Here is a 16860-nt window from a genome sequence, read left to right on the forward strand (position 1 = left end):
TATGGCCAAAAGTAAGTTCAAAACTGTGACTCTTTAATGCATCTGCGGTAATGATCCCCTGCAGTGGCATTTTGACACTAATTAACCTTGCATTGAACTCGCATTACTGATAAGACTCTAAACCAAAGCAAGAGATGAAGGGCACAAAATCCCTGATGCTGCGGGAGGCAGTCAACCTGTTCTGGTGGGAGGTGTCCCTGCCCAGGGCAGGGGGTGGCACTGGGTGGTCTTTAAGGTCCCTTCCAACCCAAACCGGCAGTTTTTTAGAATGTTTCCCTTTTTCCTTTTCTTTTTTTTTCTTTTTTTTTTTTTTCTTTTTTTTTTTTTTCTTTTTTTTTTTTTTCTTTTTTTTTTTTTAATCTTGGGACTGTTTTGGTTGTCTGTATACCTCCTATTCAAGAAAATGGCTGCCCCATCCCTGGAGGGGTTCAAGGCCAGGTTGGATGGGGCTTGAAGCAACCTGTTCTGGTGGGAGGTGTCCCTGCCCAGGGCAGGGGGTGGCACTGGGTGGTCTTTAAGGTCCCTTCCAACCCAAAGCATTCTGTGATTCTCTGAAATCAGTGAGGACCAATGCAATCATGATCTTGCTGAACCCTGAAAGACCTGCAGGACCTGTCTCTGCAGCCTTTAGGGGTTGGGATGATATTTGGTGATCGAGTTCTGCTTTTGGACAACCTCACAGGTTTTGGTTTATTAACAGATTGTATATATTTAGAACCATGATTTCCACCCGTCCTGTCCCATAATGATGAAGTACTATATGAATGTACTAGATTAAATATTAGATGAATAATGATGGAGTTTTTCTTCAAGTTTCTGGCACATGTATGTTCTCCTGGAGAACTCTCCATTCCTCTAGTAGCATAAAACTAACAAAATCACCGACTAAATTCCCAGAGTTACAAGCAAAACAAGATGAGTAGGAAAACAGCTTCCAGGGTCCATGAGTAAAAGTGAATCTCTCTTCCTGCATTGCCAGATGGTAAAAGGTTCTATCTGTTGGTGGCACAGTGAAGATTTTTGCTGCCTGCAACAAGCACTAAAATCTCATTGCTTTTGGGGTCTCTCTTAGTACCAATTTTGAAAGCAGCACTCAGCAAGCATGGAATTATTAATCCAACTGGTAGCTTCCCAGTTTATAACTCTTAGAGCATTTTTCTGCATTGCCCTACTAAGACACATGATGTGGAAATAAATAAAGCAGAGGGATGAGCTCTAGTTTTTTTTAAATAAAGTCAAGGGGAGCAGGAAGGAAGAAGAATTGGAAAAGTGGGAAAGAAATAGGGAAACTGTTACATGCTGTGGATTGTCACCAAAGCCCCAATTCACAATTCACACCATCGGGTCCAGGTGTGACGACGGCTGCTCAGCAGCGCTGAGCACTTCTCACTCAACAGGAAGGAGAAGGGACGGGCTCTTTTGCACGGAATTGCAGCTAAATGAGTAAATTCCCATTTTGGGCCCCCCTGCTTCCTTAGAAACCAACTCTGCAGAAATCTTGAGCATTGATTTAATTTCTGTAAGTAGGTACAGCACCTTAACTAGGCCACTACTCCTGGATTTTGGGGATTTTCGGTCCAGGTTTGCTGTTGAAAAGAATGTCCTACTTCCGCATGATACCTGCTGGGATGCTGAATTTTTGGACCAGAGAGACTCCCAGCACTTCTCAGGTATTCAATTTAATGGATTCTTGAGGGAAATGTCCATGTACTGTTTAGTTTGAAATACAGGCAGTTGTAATGTGGTTTTGTACAGGCAGGATAAATAATATAATTCCTGCTAATGGGAATGGGAGCTATTAATAGCCTGGCATTTGGAGCTGGTTTGTGAGTGCTGGTGTGCATGGTGTGGTAGATCTATATTAGTTTTGGCTGGAGAGCTGCCTGGCAGAAAAGGACCTGGGGGTGTTGGTCGACTGTCAGCTGAACAGGAGCCAGCAGTGTGCCCAGGTGGCCAAGAAGGCCACCAGCATCCTGGCCTGTATCAGGACCAGCGTGGTGAGTAGGGACCGACAGGTCATCATCCCCCTGTACTGGGCACTGGTCGAGTAGGGACCGACAGGTCATCGTCCCCCTGTACTGGGCACTGGTGAGGCCCCACCTCGAGTGCTGTGTCCAGTTTTGGGCCCCCCAACATAAAAAAGACATTGAGGTGCTAGAGCGGGTCCAGAGAAGGGCGACAAAGATGGTGAGGGGTCTGGAGAATAAGTCTTATGAGGAGAGGCTGAGGGAGCTGGGGTTATTCAGCCTGGAGAAGAGGAGGCTGAGGGGAGGCCTTATTGCTCTCTACAACTCCCTGAAAGGAGGGTGTAGAGAGGTGGGGGTCAGTCTCTTCTCCCAAGTCACAGGCGACAGGACTAGAGGAAAAGGCCTCAAGTTGCGCCAGGGGAGGTTCAGATTGGATATTAGGACACCATCCCTGGAGGTGTTCAAAAGACGGGTTGATGTAGTGCTGGGAGGTATGGTTTAGTGATGGTGATGCTTCTTGTTTGTTGTGTGGGTGTTTATTTTTGTCAAAGTTAGGTTGATGGTTGGACAAGATGATCTTGAAGGTCCCTTCCAACCTAGAAGATTCTGTGATTCTGTAATTTTATTTCCTTAGCTTTATCCTTGGGTGCTTTGGTTATATAACCTTGTTTTATGTAGTAGATCATAGAATCGTTGAATGGTTTGGGTTGGGAGGGACCTTTAAAGGCTATCAAGTCCAACCCCCCTGCCGTGGGCAGGGACATCTTCAACTAGACCAGGTTGCTCAGAGCCCCATCCAGTCTGACCTGGAATTTTTCCAGGGATGGGGCATCTACCACCACTCCGGGCAACCTGGGCCAAGGTTTCACCACCCTAATTGTAAAAATAAAAAATAAAAAATTCTTCCTTATATCTAGTCTAGATATCTGAGCCTGTATTTCTCTGTCTGCAACTTTTAATTTCTGGAGAAAACCAGTCTCTTGACAATTCTTGCCTGGTTTAGAAGAGGAGCTTCTGTGAAGATTGCGTGGAGATTGGCTGCCCTTTGCAGTTTGCCGAACCATTCGATATTCAATCCTTGAAGCTGCCTCCTCCGCTGTGATCTTGTCACTCCTAATGCTTCTGACAAAGTGCAATTCTGGAAGAGAACACAACCTCTTAATTTCAAGATGGATGTCCATGGCACTGCATCATGAATCTGAATGGATTGTCCATTACCCTGAGGACTCTGTATTGAAGTGAAACACTAATGAAAGTGCAGGAGACTCCCCAAAAGCAGTGGTACAGGTTTGGTCACTTGCAAGGACAAAAAGCTTAAGCCCCCTCAGGATATGGCCCCTTTGATACTTCATTAACATGTTAGAGCTGTGTTCCTGTATTTAGTCATCCACACAAATTAAAATAACAGTAAAATCCCCCTTAAAAAAAAAAAAAAAAAAAAAAAAAAAGGCTGAGCTTCCACTGCTTTTGAATTACCATCTCTTCATTTTCTGGAAATGGGTGCTTCAGAATTAAGTTCATATGAAAGAAAACAATCCTCCTTTAAAGCAAGAAAGCAATTTTTAGAGAACCAGGCCATTGACCTAAATAGCAACCAGAACACACAAAGTGCTTCAATTAGAAAAAGCAATAACCACTGCAGCCAGGATGAACAGTCCCCCAGACTAATACTGTGTTAAGGTTGTCTACACCTATTTTGTTTGCCATCGGGTCATTAGATTTTGTGTTTTAATATTTGGTTTCTGTGCTCACAGCATTGCTTAGTTTGGCACTGTAGGTTTTTTCGGCAGTTGTCAGCAAGTTTCATGATTCAGAAAATGGTTTTAAAAAATCCCACCCTTCTGTATTCTCTGCTAGATTTCTTGGGCAAACCTTCTCCAGCGTCCACAGGTCTCCAAGGAAAATGCCACTTCATGGAGAGCAAGTGGGCACAGTCGCAAGGGCACTTTGTTAGCGGTGACACGAAGCTGAGTTCCAGTCCTGCCTGCCTCTTCTTGGGTGTGGATACTATAATTCTTCAAGGAGGGATGCCCAAGGATGCTGGAGGGGGATAGAAAAAGGCTGAAGTCAATTACGGGAGCCTACAGATGAACTTCCAGTTCATGCATCCAGTGACTGAAAGGTGGGGTTGATATTCGGACTCATTCCCACCTTCTATTTTTACTTGCATTTCTGGGGGCTTTGTATGCAAAGGATTTACACGCTTCTGCACACTCACCAAACCCTGGGAGGGTGTAATGTTAGATGCTGCTAAAGAATTGAATCATGAATAAATAATTCAGTTTATTAATCGCTTACTCCAGTTTGGGGTAACCAATTCACCAGAATGGACTTAATTGTACAAACCGTTTCAATAAAAGCATGCAAAGGATTTACACGCTTCTCCTGCACACTCACCAAACCCTGGGAGGGTGTAATGTTAGATGCTGCTAAAGAATTGAATCATGAATAAATAATTCAGTTTATTAATCGCTTACTCCAGTTTGGGGTAACCAATTCACCAGAATGGACTTAATTGTACAAACCGTTTCAATAAAACACCAGAAAAATTATAATCTCAGCGCTGTCTCCTAAGCACCCTGCTAAAAAATCTACAATCCTACCCAGTGTTAACAAAAGAGGAAAAGCTTATGCCTGCTTGGTGACTCTGGTCAGACACAGTACCTGCAGGTCACACATTCCATCAGTCAGTAAAATATACCTGCAAGTTTCACGCTGGCAGTTGCTGCAGAAAAACTGTGTAGTTCTCCAGATTTTCATTTCAAAGCGAGATGGATCAAGGACAAATGAATTAAATGAGAGAAAAAGATAGCAAAGGGTTCGTTAGGCTTATTCCCAAATGAGGGCCCTGCGATTCACTGCACTTGGTGTTTTTAAGTTGCTGCCGCTGCTACTTTTGTGACCCTTGGGAGTGTGTGTTGCTTCAATTCCTGGCTCTTTCTCCAGTTAAATCTCAATTGTGCGTTTCTTCGCCACTTCTAATGCATTTTGTATTTCTGCTCTGCAGAGAGGGTTAGGAGTGGTTTTAGAGCCTCCAAGACCGCAGAGCATTAAAGATTAATTCATCAGTTGCTTTTTTTTTTTTTTTGGTTTGCCAAAACTCTTGAGAATGTTTAGGAAATCTAGTTAGAAACCAGTGATAGTTGGAAACCTATGAAAAAGGTTAATTTCTAAGGTCTGCTAAACTACAGTTATCTGGAATAGCACAATAAAATATTACATGAGTACAGGAAAAAGAGGCTGGAGCTTTCTGATTGTTATCTCACAGCAGTGATTGGTTTGGATTTCCATAATGCTTTTCACAAAGTGGAACATCTTGTAGTGCTTTGCAAAGCATTTAATTACCGGGAATGCTGACGCTGCTCTTCTCTGGCCTGGGATTTAAAGGTATCACAAAAAAACAATATTCTTAATGTTTTTGATAGTAATGTTTGGAGAACTTCAAGTTTCTAGAGCAATCCTAGGATTGCAGAAGATCAAAAAATCCCAGAGGCATCTGCAGTTGAGTCCAACCATACCCTTGTATTCCTTAGCCTGCAGAAGCTATTTTAATTAGGGGAGGAAGGTTATGGTGAATTATGCTTTTAACAGCCAGTCTCTGAAGTGCTAAAACACTTCTGCGTGAAAAGGTTGTGTGGGTTTTTCCCTTTTATGCTCTCCAGTGTGAGGATTAAGAAAGTGGTGGCGTAAATACTGCAGTTTGTGCTCAAAAAACCCCCAACCTGTATGAAGTGTTGGCTGGAAAGCCTGCTTCCATTGAAAGGAGAAACCTTCGTTCAGCTTTGGGGCCATAGAATCATCACTGGATCATAGAATGGGTTGAAGGGGACCTTTAGAGGCCATCTAGTCCAACCACCATGCCCTGGGCAGGGACACCTCCCACCAGAACAGGTTGCTCCAAGCCCCATCCAACCTGGTCTTGAACCCCTCCAGGGATGGGGCAGCCACAGCTTCTCTGGGCAACCTGGGCCAGGCTCTCACCACCCTCACACCAAAGAAGTTCTTTCCCACATCTCATCTCAATCTCCCCTCTTTCAGTGTCAAACCCTTCCCCCTCCTCCTATGGCTCCCCTCCCTGATCAAGAGTCTCTCCCCAGCTTTCCTGGAGCTCCTTGAGGGACTGGAAGAGGCTCTAAGGTCTCCCCGGAGCCTTCTCTTCTCCAGGCTGAACCCCCCCAACTCTCTCAGCCCCCCCTCCCAGCAGAGGGGCTCCAGCCCTCCCAGTGTCTCTGTGGCCTCCTCTGGCCCCACTCGAACAGGTCCATGTCCTTCTGATGTTGGGACCCCTCCATTTGGACCCACTCCAACAGGTCCATGTCTCTCCTGTGGTGAGATCCTGCTCATCTCCATGCAGAATATGGCCAAGACAGGTTGAACATCCCTCTGGAAAGGGCAGAGGGACTGAGCAGAGGGTCCTACTGGTCTTAATTCAGTGGGTAGGAAGATCTGGTGTGGTGCCATCAGCCGCATGATGGTGTCAAGAGCAGAGTAGAGAGGTTTGTTATGATAGATGAGAGTTTGAAGGTAGAAACCAATACATATCAGGAATGGTTCAGGCATAGTTGATCCTTGCAATGCATAAAATGAGACCTTGTCAGTGAAATAAAATACTTATGGGGAAAGGGAGAGAATTTACAAATACTATGAGAGCCGTACAGCAGCGTAGTTAATGGCCAAGAGGTAGGACGTACCTGCTGGGTGTTATACAGAGGGAAAAAAAGTGTTTCCCAACGAATGCCAGTTTAGTGTGGGTGGGAATTGCGCTAAATAATGATGCCTGTGGAGCTGGACTCGCTTTTGCCTGCCAGATGCTGGAGAGAAAATAGAGCTTTCTGGTGCTTGTGTAGTGTTTGTGTGCTGGACAATTCCAAATAGTCTTCCATTTTTCATATTAATTCACATAACGTAGAGTTTTTTGGGAGAATGAGAGTGTTGAGACCCTTATTCAATACTTACAGTGCAGCCTGCTCTTGCCCTGAAACACCAGCTCATTTTCCCCTTGGATTAGGGAAGTTCTTAATATTGGAAATGGTGTATTATTATTTTTTTAATGTTGTGGATTTTTTTTGGTGGTGTTGACCCTCTGCTCCAATTTAATAGGAATAAGGTGTTTAAATGAGATGACTTAGATGTACTCATTTATGCACAACATAAACAGCTTGAAGCTGTACCTACAGCTGATTTCTAGAACAAGCAGATGGGGCATGATATGACCTGGTGATTTTAAGTTAGAGGCACTTTCCGCCTCTTTTCCTAGGCACCGACTTGACCTCAGATAAAGAGAAGAAATATGCCATGTTTAAAATAAATAAATAAGTGAAAGAATAAAGCCCGTATTTGGATACAAACATTTGTAAACCATATTCAGCCCAGCTCACTGAGCACTGATTAGACATTCACTGCCAATGTTTAGCACTGCACTTCTTGTTTCTAAAAATACTCTGTCTCCAAGCTCTCTCATTTAAGGAATTTCTCTGGTGGGGAAAAAAAAAAATAAAAAAATCCCTTCGAGCTCCACCAGAGCTCTGCAGAAGCAGCTACTGTAGATGGTGAGTGATTAATTAACTGCTTGAATCCTGCGAAGGGCTGAGGTCTCGGTGTTAGAGCAGGCGCCTTTCAGTTGGTATTTCTCAGCCCTGTTCCGAAAGGGAAGCCTTTTTATTTGTTTATTATCGCTCAGGTCGTAAAGACAAAGTGCCTCATCGTGGAGAGGCTGCCGTTCTGTGCTGTAGAAATCAAGATAAGCTGCAAACCCAGAGTTAATTGGGCCTCATAAATAGTCTTCCTTCTCTGACAGCTCCTGCGGTGCGTATTATGGAAATCAGCAGCAAGGAGACATTATGGAGTTTTATAATCCAATTTGAAATAGTTTAAAAAAACAACCAAACAAAAAAACCCACAACCAAAAAACCCCAACAAAACCTAAAATGCAGGTTTTGCTTTGCCTTTTTTTTTTAAAATCCTCTTCCACCTCCCATCATAATTTTTAATTCTAGTAGTAGCAAGCTCTGGCAGCTCAGAGACTCTTGTTGGTTTGTCACCTTAGATAACCTTTATCTCCTGCACAATAAAGTCAAATTTAAGGTCAGTCTTTTTTGGCTGCTCTAGAGTAAATTTTGCATTTCAGTAATTTTGGGGGGTTTTTCATTTTATTTTTTTTTTCCTCCCTCTGTTTTTTGACGTTGTTACTAGGGCTCCATTGTCATCTTGCCATATTTGCAGGATACAAACCAACTTCTCATCTGCCAATCTCCACTTTTACCGACATCATTCTCCACTTCAGTCCTTTTTGGAGGAGTAGAGGCATCTCACAAAGGAGGGGCTCTCCAGGGGCCAGGAGTAAGTTGCTTTTTGAGCCAGTACTGAGTTTTGTCTCCTCTATAGCAGATGCTCGTGTGATTGGAGAGGCTCATTCCCTTTCTGTTGAAGGCAGCAGATCTTGCCAAATGTCTGTCCATCTGTCTTGTCAGAGCGCTCGAGTCTTCTTGTAGGAAGAAAAAAAAACACCAAACCACAAAACAAAAACCTGACCATCTTAATTCTGCTCTTCAGCTGCAAAGCCAAAATCAGTGTAGTATCTGAGGGATGCTTTAGTGGTCAGGAATGAACCGTGGTACAGACGTGGTGTCTCTTCTGTGGCAGAGGGGTCATTTGCATGGGACTCATATTTCAAAAAGGAAAAGAATAGCCTTTTAAGCACTGTTTGGCAGATTATTGTCTAATTAAATATTTAACATTTATTTCTGAAGGGAATGGTGGTAACTTTTGATGCTAGTGTGCTACAACCTTTGAAGAGCTTGAGTATTTCTTTTTTCCTCCCCCAAATGCTTCTGAATCCTTTATCTACAAAGGTCAAAGTGACACTTAACATGCAAGTTTCTTTTATTTCCCCAGTCTGCTGTGTCTTTTGTGTTTTGAATAAAAATGTCAGTCTAGATTAACTTTTGGCATCCTTTTTGTCCTTCAAAGGCAGCATATCAGCTTTTCACCATGCTCTGGCCAGTGACAAATGCAGTGTAAGCTGGGATAAAACCCACACCACCCCCCCATGGGCGTAATTAACTACCTTCTTGAGGATTTTTGACTTGCACGGATGTCTGAAGCGGGTGTTAATGGTCTTGATCAATTTTTCAAATTAATATGTAATCTTAGAATGTATCATGGAATGGTTTGGGTTGGAAGGGACCTTAAAGACCACCCAGTGCCACCCCTGCCCTGGACAGAGACGCTTCCCACCAGACCACGTTGCTCCAAGCCCTGTCCAACCTGGCCTTGAACCCACAGAATCACAGAATCACAGAATTGTAGTGGTTGGAAGGGACCTCAGAGATCATCGAGTCCAACCACCAAAAAAAAAAAACCAAAAAACCAAAAACCACCCACCACCCCCCAAAAACCATCACCCACCCACACAGCACCCCACCACAAACCAGTAATCTTGGGCACTAGAGCATGCCCTGAAGAACCATGTCTACACGTTTCTTAAATACCTCCAGGGATGATGACTCCACCACATCCCTGGGCAGCCCATTCCAATGCTGGATAACCCTTTCAGTAAAGAAATGTTTCCTAATATCCAACCAGGATATTAGGGGATGGGGCAGCCACAGCTTCTCTGGGCAACCTGGGCCAGGCTCTCGCCACCCTCACAGCAAAGAAGTTTTTCCCCACATCTCAGCTCACAGTGATAAATTTCTTCCCATATCTCACATCTTCCCCATATCCATGTCCTTCTGCTGTTGGTGGCCCCAGAGCTGGAGGCAGCACTCCCAGTCTCCCCAGAGCAGAGCAGAGGGGCAGAATCCCTCCCTCACCCTGCTGGCCACGCTGCTGGGGACACAGCCCAGGGTGTGGGGGACTTTCTGGGCTACCAGTGCACGTTGCTGGCTTGTGTGGATCTTCTCATCCACCAACATCCCCAAGTCCTTCTCCTCAGACCTTTTCTCCAGCCATTCTCTGCCCAGCCTGGGTTTGTGCCTGGGATCACCTTGACCCAGGGGCAGGACCTTGCCCTTGGCCTGGTTGAACTTCATGAGATCAGCAGGGTCCCACCTCTCCGGCCTGTCCAGGTGCCTCTGGATGGCACATCCCTTCCCTCCAGTGCATCGACCGCGTCACACAGCTTGGTGTTGTCGACAAATTCACTGTCCATGTCTCCAACCAAGATGTTGAACAGTGCCAGGGTGTTGGGGTGTGTATAAACATATATATCTATATATCTCCAGCAAGCTCTGTTTGGATCAAATTCCTTCTCCACATATCACAGAATCACAGAATCTTCTAGGTTGGAAGGGACCTTAAAGATCATCTTGTCCAACCATCAACCTAACTGACAAAAATAGACACCCACACAACAAACAAGGAACATCATCACTAAACCAGACCTCCCAGCACTACATCAACCCGTCTTTTGAACACCTCCAGGGGTATGTTGGTTCAGCAGGGTCCCACCTCTCCGGCCTGTCCAGGTGCCTCTGGATGGCACATCCCTTCCCTCCAGTGCATCAACCGCGTCACACAGCTTGGTGTCGTCGACAAATTCACTGTCCATGTCTCCAACCAAGATGTTGAACAGTGCCAGGGTGTTGGGGTGTGTATAAACATATATATCTATATATCTCCAGCAAGCTCTGTTTGGATCAAATTGCTTCTCCACATATCTTCACCTCCTGCAGCAGCCTTGCTACAAGAATTTTATATCTGCAGCACAAATATGCTTCTTGAACACCATCCCAGTTATTAAGGCAAATTGGGAATGAAAGTGGAGCCTATTGAATAAGTTCACCTGTAGCATGGACCAATTTATAAGAAGCAATTTGTGTCATGAACGGTCTCTACAGCTTTACATTAATCAAGGGAAATACTCCATCCCTCAGCCTCTCCTCATAAGACTTATATATCTTCACCTCCTGCAGCAGCCTTACTACAAGAATTTTATATCTGCAGCACAAATATGCTTCTTGAACACCATCCCAGTTATTAAGGCAAATTGGGAATGAAAGTGGAGCCTATTGAATAAGTTCACCTGTAGCATGGACCAATTTATAAGAAGCAATTTGTGTCATGAACGGTCTCTACAGCTTTACATTAATCAAGGGAAATACTCCATCGCTGTCTTGCACGGTGCAGTTTGCTGGTGAGATGCACTTAAACATGACAATTTTAAAGGGCCTGTTGATGTCAGGCTGGTCTGAGGCAAAGGGAAGAGAACTGAGATGTAGGAGAACCGAAGAACTCATGTTTTGGCCATCCCAGGACAATTGCTAGAAGCTATTGGCTGACCCTTTGCATTTTTGGGCTGTGAAGCTAAAGCATTTGGCAACCAAGGAGAAAATAGATGAGTTCACAATTATCACAAAGGCTCACCTTGCCCTTTTAAAAGTGTTAATTTTAGACTTTTGGGTAGGGCATGGTGAAGTGCTGGTCTTTATATCTGCCCTATGTTTGCAATGGGCTTGTTTCTTACTGCTCTTCTGACTGAGCTGGATCCTGACAAGGGTGCTTAGCAAGGAGTTTTTCCTACAAACTTCAGATTTCGTGACACCTCTGTCTTTCTGATTTTCTGCATTAGCCAGGGGAGGTGGTGCAGGGAGATCCTGCTTCAAGCTCATACAAGAAATTGCGAGCCAGGAGGAAGGGAACACACCGTCAGCTTTACAAAATCGTTCTCAACAATTGCAATTAAAAAAAAAAAAAAAAGTTGCTGATGTTGGGGGGTTTATAAATCTCTTTGGAAACTGCTGTTTTGCTGGGCAAGAAAGCTTGCCTTTGTGATACAGTTTCATTACTTTGTGCAGCACACAACCGAGACTGGCCTTTTTTTATTTCTTTTCCAAGCTCTGCTGTGGATTTCAGCCCTGGCAGAAGGCAGAGGTGAGGGGGAAAGGCTGAATAAAACCTGAATGTGGTGTTGGTGTTGCAGAAGCAGAGCCCTGTAATGTGTTGTGTGCGTTGTGTTGGGTGTTCTCCACCCTGCCTTCCCTGCCCTGTGATCTGCAGGTGGTGGGTTGTGTCTTCACAACAGCAGCAGAGCCTTGTAGGGTTCCCAAAAATGAGTTGGAATTTGGGATGCTGCTTTGATAAAGACGTCGTTACGTGGTTTTCTTTAAGCAGAAAAGGAAAGTGCTGAGTGGTACAAGCTAAGCAGTTTATAGTCAAAGTCTTTTGCTTGTTTCTGGGCTGGTTGTGCCCGGTCCCAAAGCAAGGTGTTCGCCTGATGTTCAGAGGAATGTGCTTGGCTTTTACCTGATAACCCTCTGCAGCCCAGAATAGTTGTCTTCTCCAGTTGCTGCTGCCTCAGAAAGGCTCGGAGTTGTCAGAGATAAAGGCGGTTGCGTGCTCTGGGGAGACAAAACGGGGAGAGCAGGAACGTAGCACTGCTGGTGTTCAGCAAGAGAGACCTCACAGTGGCCAAAAAAATGGCTTTCAGTGATGCATTGCAGAGATCAGTGGATAAAACATGCTTTATTGGGTTACAGAAGAGTCTTTCCATGCCACTAGACTGATTTTATTTTATTTTTCTCAAGGATACCTCAGTCAGTGCCAGCAATGAACGAGTTGTTCAAATGCATCGATGCTAAACCAATCTGAATGTTCCCATAAATTCCTGAAATGCAAATGGGCAGGGCTGCAGTTTAAGCGGAAAGAGTCCTTTTTGTCCTTCTACAGAATGACATTTATTTGAATCCTTGCTAAAATAGTTTAAAGCAGCCTCCTTGCTCTTAGGGACTAAATTTTGGGCACCCAGAGAGAGATAACTTGATTTGTTTTGCATTCTGTAAAGGTGAAAGGAATTGCATAAAGGGGGAAAAAACCCCCAAAACTGGATGTTATGTTGATGTCAGCTCCCCAGTCCGGAGCTGGGAAGGAGGAGAGCTATTGGCTTTACAACCACTGCACTGAAATTTATTGCTCAGTGACTAATCTTCAATCACCTACTGGAAAGAAGGGAAGTTTGGGAAGAATGAAATATTTCTGCAGAAAAAGAGACATCTTTTTCTATGCAACCCACTTTCTTCATATTGAACCAAAGGTGATTTTCATCTGAATATTATTCTTTTGTTAACGCACTGTCTACAAATACTATCATCTCTTTGTCAGAGTAATGACACACCTGCCTGCATACATACTGAGCATGCAATTTTATGCTTGTTAGACTTTGAATGGTGGGAACGGTGGTGGCATGGGATTTGTAATGAAATTATTGTCTGCCAGACTTGTTATAAGTGTCATTAGCTGTCATCGACTGTAAAACATTTTGGGCTGGTTAAAGAGTGGAAACAGCAGAGTTGGTAACAGTGTTGGAACATCTTCTCGCAGCAAATGCCTGTTAGTAGGAGGTGGACACTTCATTACTTGCTGTTTCGCTTCATAAAAATCCCATTTTTCCCTTTTTCAGTAATTGCCAGATTGGTGTTAATGGTGTTAAGTGCCCTTGTGGCCAAGAAGGCCAATAGCAGCTTTTCCCTCTTTCAGTAATTGCCAGATTGGTGTTAAGTGCCCTTGTGGCCAATGGCATCCTGGGGGGCATCAGGAAGAAGGTGGCCAGCAGGTCCAGGGAGGTCATCCTGCCCCTCTGCTCTGCCCTGGGGAGGCCCCAGCTGGAGCACTGGGACCAGTTCTGGGCTCCCCAGTTTCAGAAGGACAGGGAACTGCTGGAGAGGGGACAGCAGAGGCTACAGAGGGGACTGGAGCATCTCTCTTAGGAGGAGAGGCTGAGGGACTTGGGGCTTTTGAGTCTGGAGGAGACTGAGGGGGGATCTGATCAACACCTATAAATACTTCAAGGGAGGGTGTCAGGAGGACGGGGACGGTCTTTTTCCAGTGGTGCCCAGTGACAGGACAAGAGGTAACAGGCACAAACTGGGACATAGGAAGTTCCACCTAAACACGAGGAGGAACTTCTTTCCTGTGAGGGTGGCAGAGCCCTGGAAGAGGCTGCCCAGAGAGGTGGAGTCTCCTTCTCTGGAGACATTCACAGAATCACAGAATCACAGAATTGTAGTGGTTGGAAGGGACCTCAGAGATCATCGAGTCCAACCACCAAAAAAACCAACAAAAAAACCACACAACACACCAGCTCCCACCACCTAAACACACAACAACAACCTCCAAACCAAAAAAACATCACCCACCCACACAGCACCCCACCACAAACCAGTAATCTTGGGCACTAGAGCATGCCCTGAAGAACCATGTCCACACGTTTCTTAAATACCTTCAGGGATGGTGACTCCACCACCTCCCTGGGCAGCCCATTCCAATGCTGGATAACCCTTTCAGTAAAGAAATGTTTCCTAATATCCAACCTGAACTTCCCCTGGCGCAACTTGAAGCCATTACCCCTTGTCCTATCATCTGTAACTTGGAAGAAGAGACCGAACCCCGTCTCTCTACACCCTCCTTTCAGGTACTTGTACAGAGCGATAAGGTCTCCCCTCAGTCTCCTCTTCCCCAGACTGAACAACCCCAGTTCCCTCAGCCTCTCCTCGTCAAACCCACCTGGACACATTTCTGTGGGACCTCTTCTGGGTGGACCTGCTCTGGCAGGGGGTTGGACTGGATGATCTCCGGAGGTCCCTTCCAACCCCATATCATTCTGTGATTCTATGAGTCTGTAATGCAAGGTAGAAGGGCGGATGCATAATGATTTGTTTTTAAGCAGGCAGCATTGTGACACCCGGCATCACAATCCGATGTTGATTCAACAGTGACTCAAAGCAAAGAGTGCTCCAATCTGAGTCATCAGCAGCATCTCCTGTGGCCGGTCCTTCTGTTTCTCCCGGCGGGTTCCTGTGCAGGCTTGGACTGCAGACAGTGCTGTTGGGTTTGAGGTCGTGATTCACGTGGCACGGGTGCCGTGCTGGTATTTTAAGAGGACGTTGGGAATTGCTGAGAAATGCTTTCTAAGTAGAGGCAGCAGATGGAGACCTACTTCTCCCGGTAGATCTCCAGCAGATCTACTGGGAGAAATAGATATTCTTCTCTTTACAGCAGCAATTGCCGTTTGCAGTATCTGTGATGCAAAACGTGACTGGGACATGGCTTAATGGTGAACTTGGCAGTGTTACTTTTACAGTTGGACTCGATGATCTTAAAGGTCATTTCCAACCTAAATGGTTCCACGATTGTGTGATTCTCCAGGATTTTTAATGCTGCTGAATGAGCCTGCAAGTAAGGTCAGCATTTTTAGTATTCCCTGCTCAGTCTGTTGTAATACGGTTTAGGATGTCAATCTTCTACAGATCGTTCCGTGCAGTTTGCTTAACATTGCAGGTGAATATATTTCCAGATAATATCAAGCCATGCGATAGCTGTGATCTGCTTAGTGCAAATCAATGGTCCGTAATGATAGCAAGAATGGGAAAACCTGCAGAAGTGGTTCCAGGAAGGACCGTTACTTGGGGAGAAATTTCTGTAGTGTGTGTGCGGTGGGTTTTGGTGGTTTTTGTTGAGTTTGAATTTCCATGTTGTGGTATTATCTGCAATATGAATGTTTTTACAAGTAGTAAACAAGTAAAGCCAAACTCCTGCTATTTCTTCTCTTTATCATGGATCAGTTTCCTACTGGGGACCACACGTGTGTTGTTGCACAACCACAGCTACACACCTGAGATTTTATCTTATGGTCTTGTAACGTGGCCCCGGAGCACAGGCACAGCACTGTCGCTTCCAATCATGATGCTAAAGCTCCTTCCTGTGCAGGAGGCTTTATTAATTCATGAAGTCAGAATTTCTAGAATTGTCAAGGTTGCAAGGCACCTTTAAGATCATCGAGTCCAACCAGCGATGTAATGATGCCAAAACCACCACTAAGCCATGTCCCTCAGCACCATGTCTGCCCAGCTTTTAAATACCTCCAGGGATGGAGACTCCAGCACTGCCCTGGGCAGCCTGGTCCAATGTTTGACAACCTTTTTGGTGAAGAAATTTCTCCAAATATCCGATCTAAACTCATGAATCATCACTGGAAGGGAATTATAATTTATAGAGAGCTTAGTGTGATGGAATTGGTCCTTTTGAATGGCTTGCAGAAGGCCTAAGCACTATCAAAGTCCCACAATTAATAAGTCAGTCCTTTGAGAGTGGTTCGGTGAACAGTAAGCGCATTTTTCCATTTGTTTTGCAGAGAAAGTGGGTGAGTTCTTGTGGTTGGAAGAATTGTCTCATATTCAAAGACTGAATAATAAATTTCTAATAGGGTTTTTTTTCCCTTCCTCACATCTGACACTCTTGACCTCCTGCCACAGCTTGTTTCGACTCTTTCATTAAGATTGCTTTAAGAGAAAATGTGAGTCTCTTTAACACCATAATAGAGCCATCTCAACACATTTCCTCCTACAGAATATTTTAGAAGCGTGCACAGCTTTTTAGTGGCAATACTGTAATTATGACTATGTAGCAACCCCAAAGGAAATTGCTGCTCCAGCAGTCTTGACCGATGAAGATCCAGGTGAGATGATCCAAGAGATACCATGAAACTTAAATGCTGGGACAATTTCTTTTTGCAACCAAGACTGGAGTCTCATAAGCTTTTGCAGTGAGCTGTAGAGTAGTTGGTTTTACATCTTCCTACAAAGTTCTCCCTGGGTTGGTTTGGCGTGGAGTGGTGCAGGGAGTTGTTCCTTCCAAGAACTTTGCACCTCTTCCCCTTGTTGAACTCCACGAGACTTGTCAGCCTATTTCTGCAGCCCATTGAGATAAGCAGCTACTAGCACTGAATTAATCAACAGAAAGGCCAGAATTTTCTTGTGTTCTGTAATCATCTTTTGGAATAGAGCAGATAATCTCTTTGAGGGAAAAAAAATGTAAACAAGTTTGTTAATTATTTTTTGAAAGGCTACAATAGTTACAATAGCTATATTAGACTATAGTCTAATGTAGTAAGAGCCCA

General features: G+C 44.6%; 1 protein-coding gene across 1 annotated transcript in view; it reads left to right on the forward strand.

Annotated features, from left to right (window-relative positions):
* Positions 1 to 16860, forward strand: part of LOC106893939 (leucine-rich repeat and fibronectin type III domain-containing protein 1-like protein) — a 74292-nt gene that overhangs the window by 20840 nt on the left and 36592 nt on the right. The window lies entirely within an intron of this gene.

The sequence above is a fragment of the Calidris pugnax genome, unplaced genomic scaffold (assembly GCF_001431845.1).
Source record: "Calidris pugnax isolate Ruff unplaced genomic scaffold, ASM143184v1 scaffold233, whole genome shotgun sequence".
Lineage (NCBI taxonomy): Eukaryota > Metazoa > Chordata > Aves > Charadriiformes > Scolopacidae > Calidris > Calidris pugnax.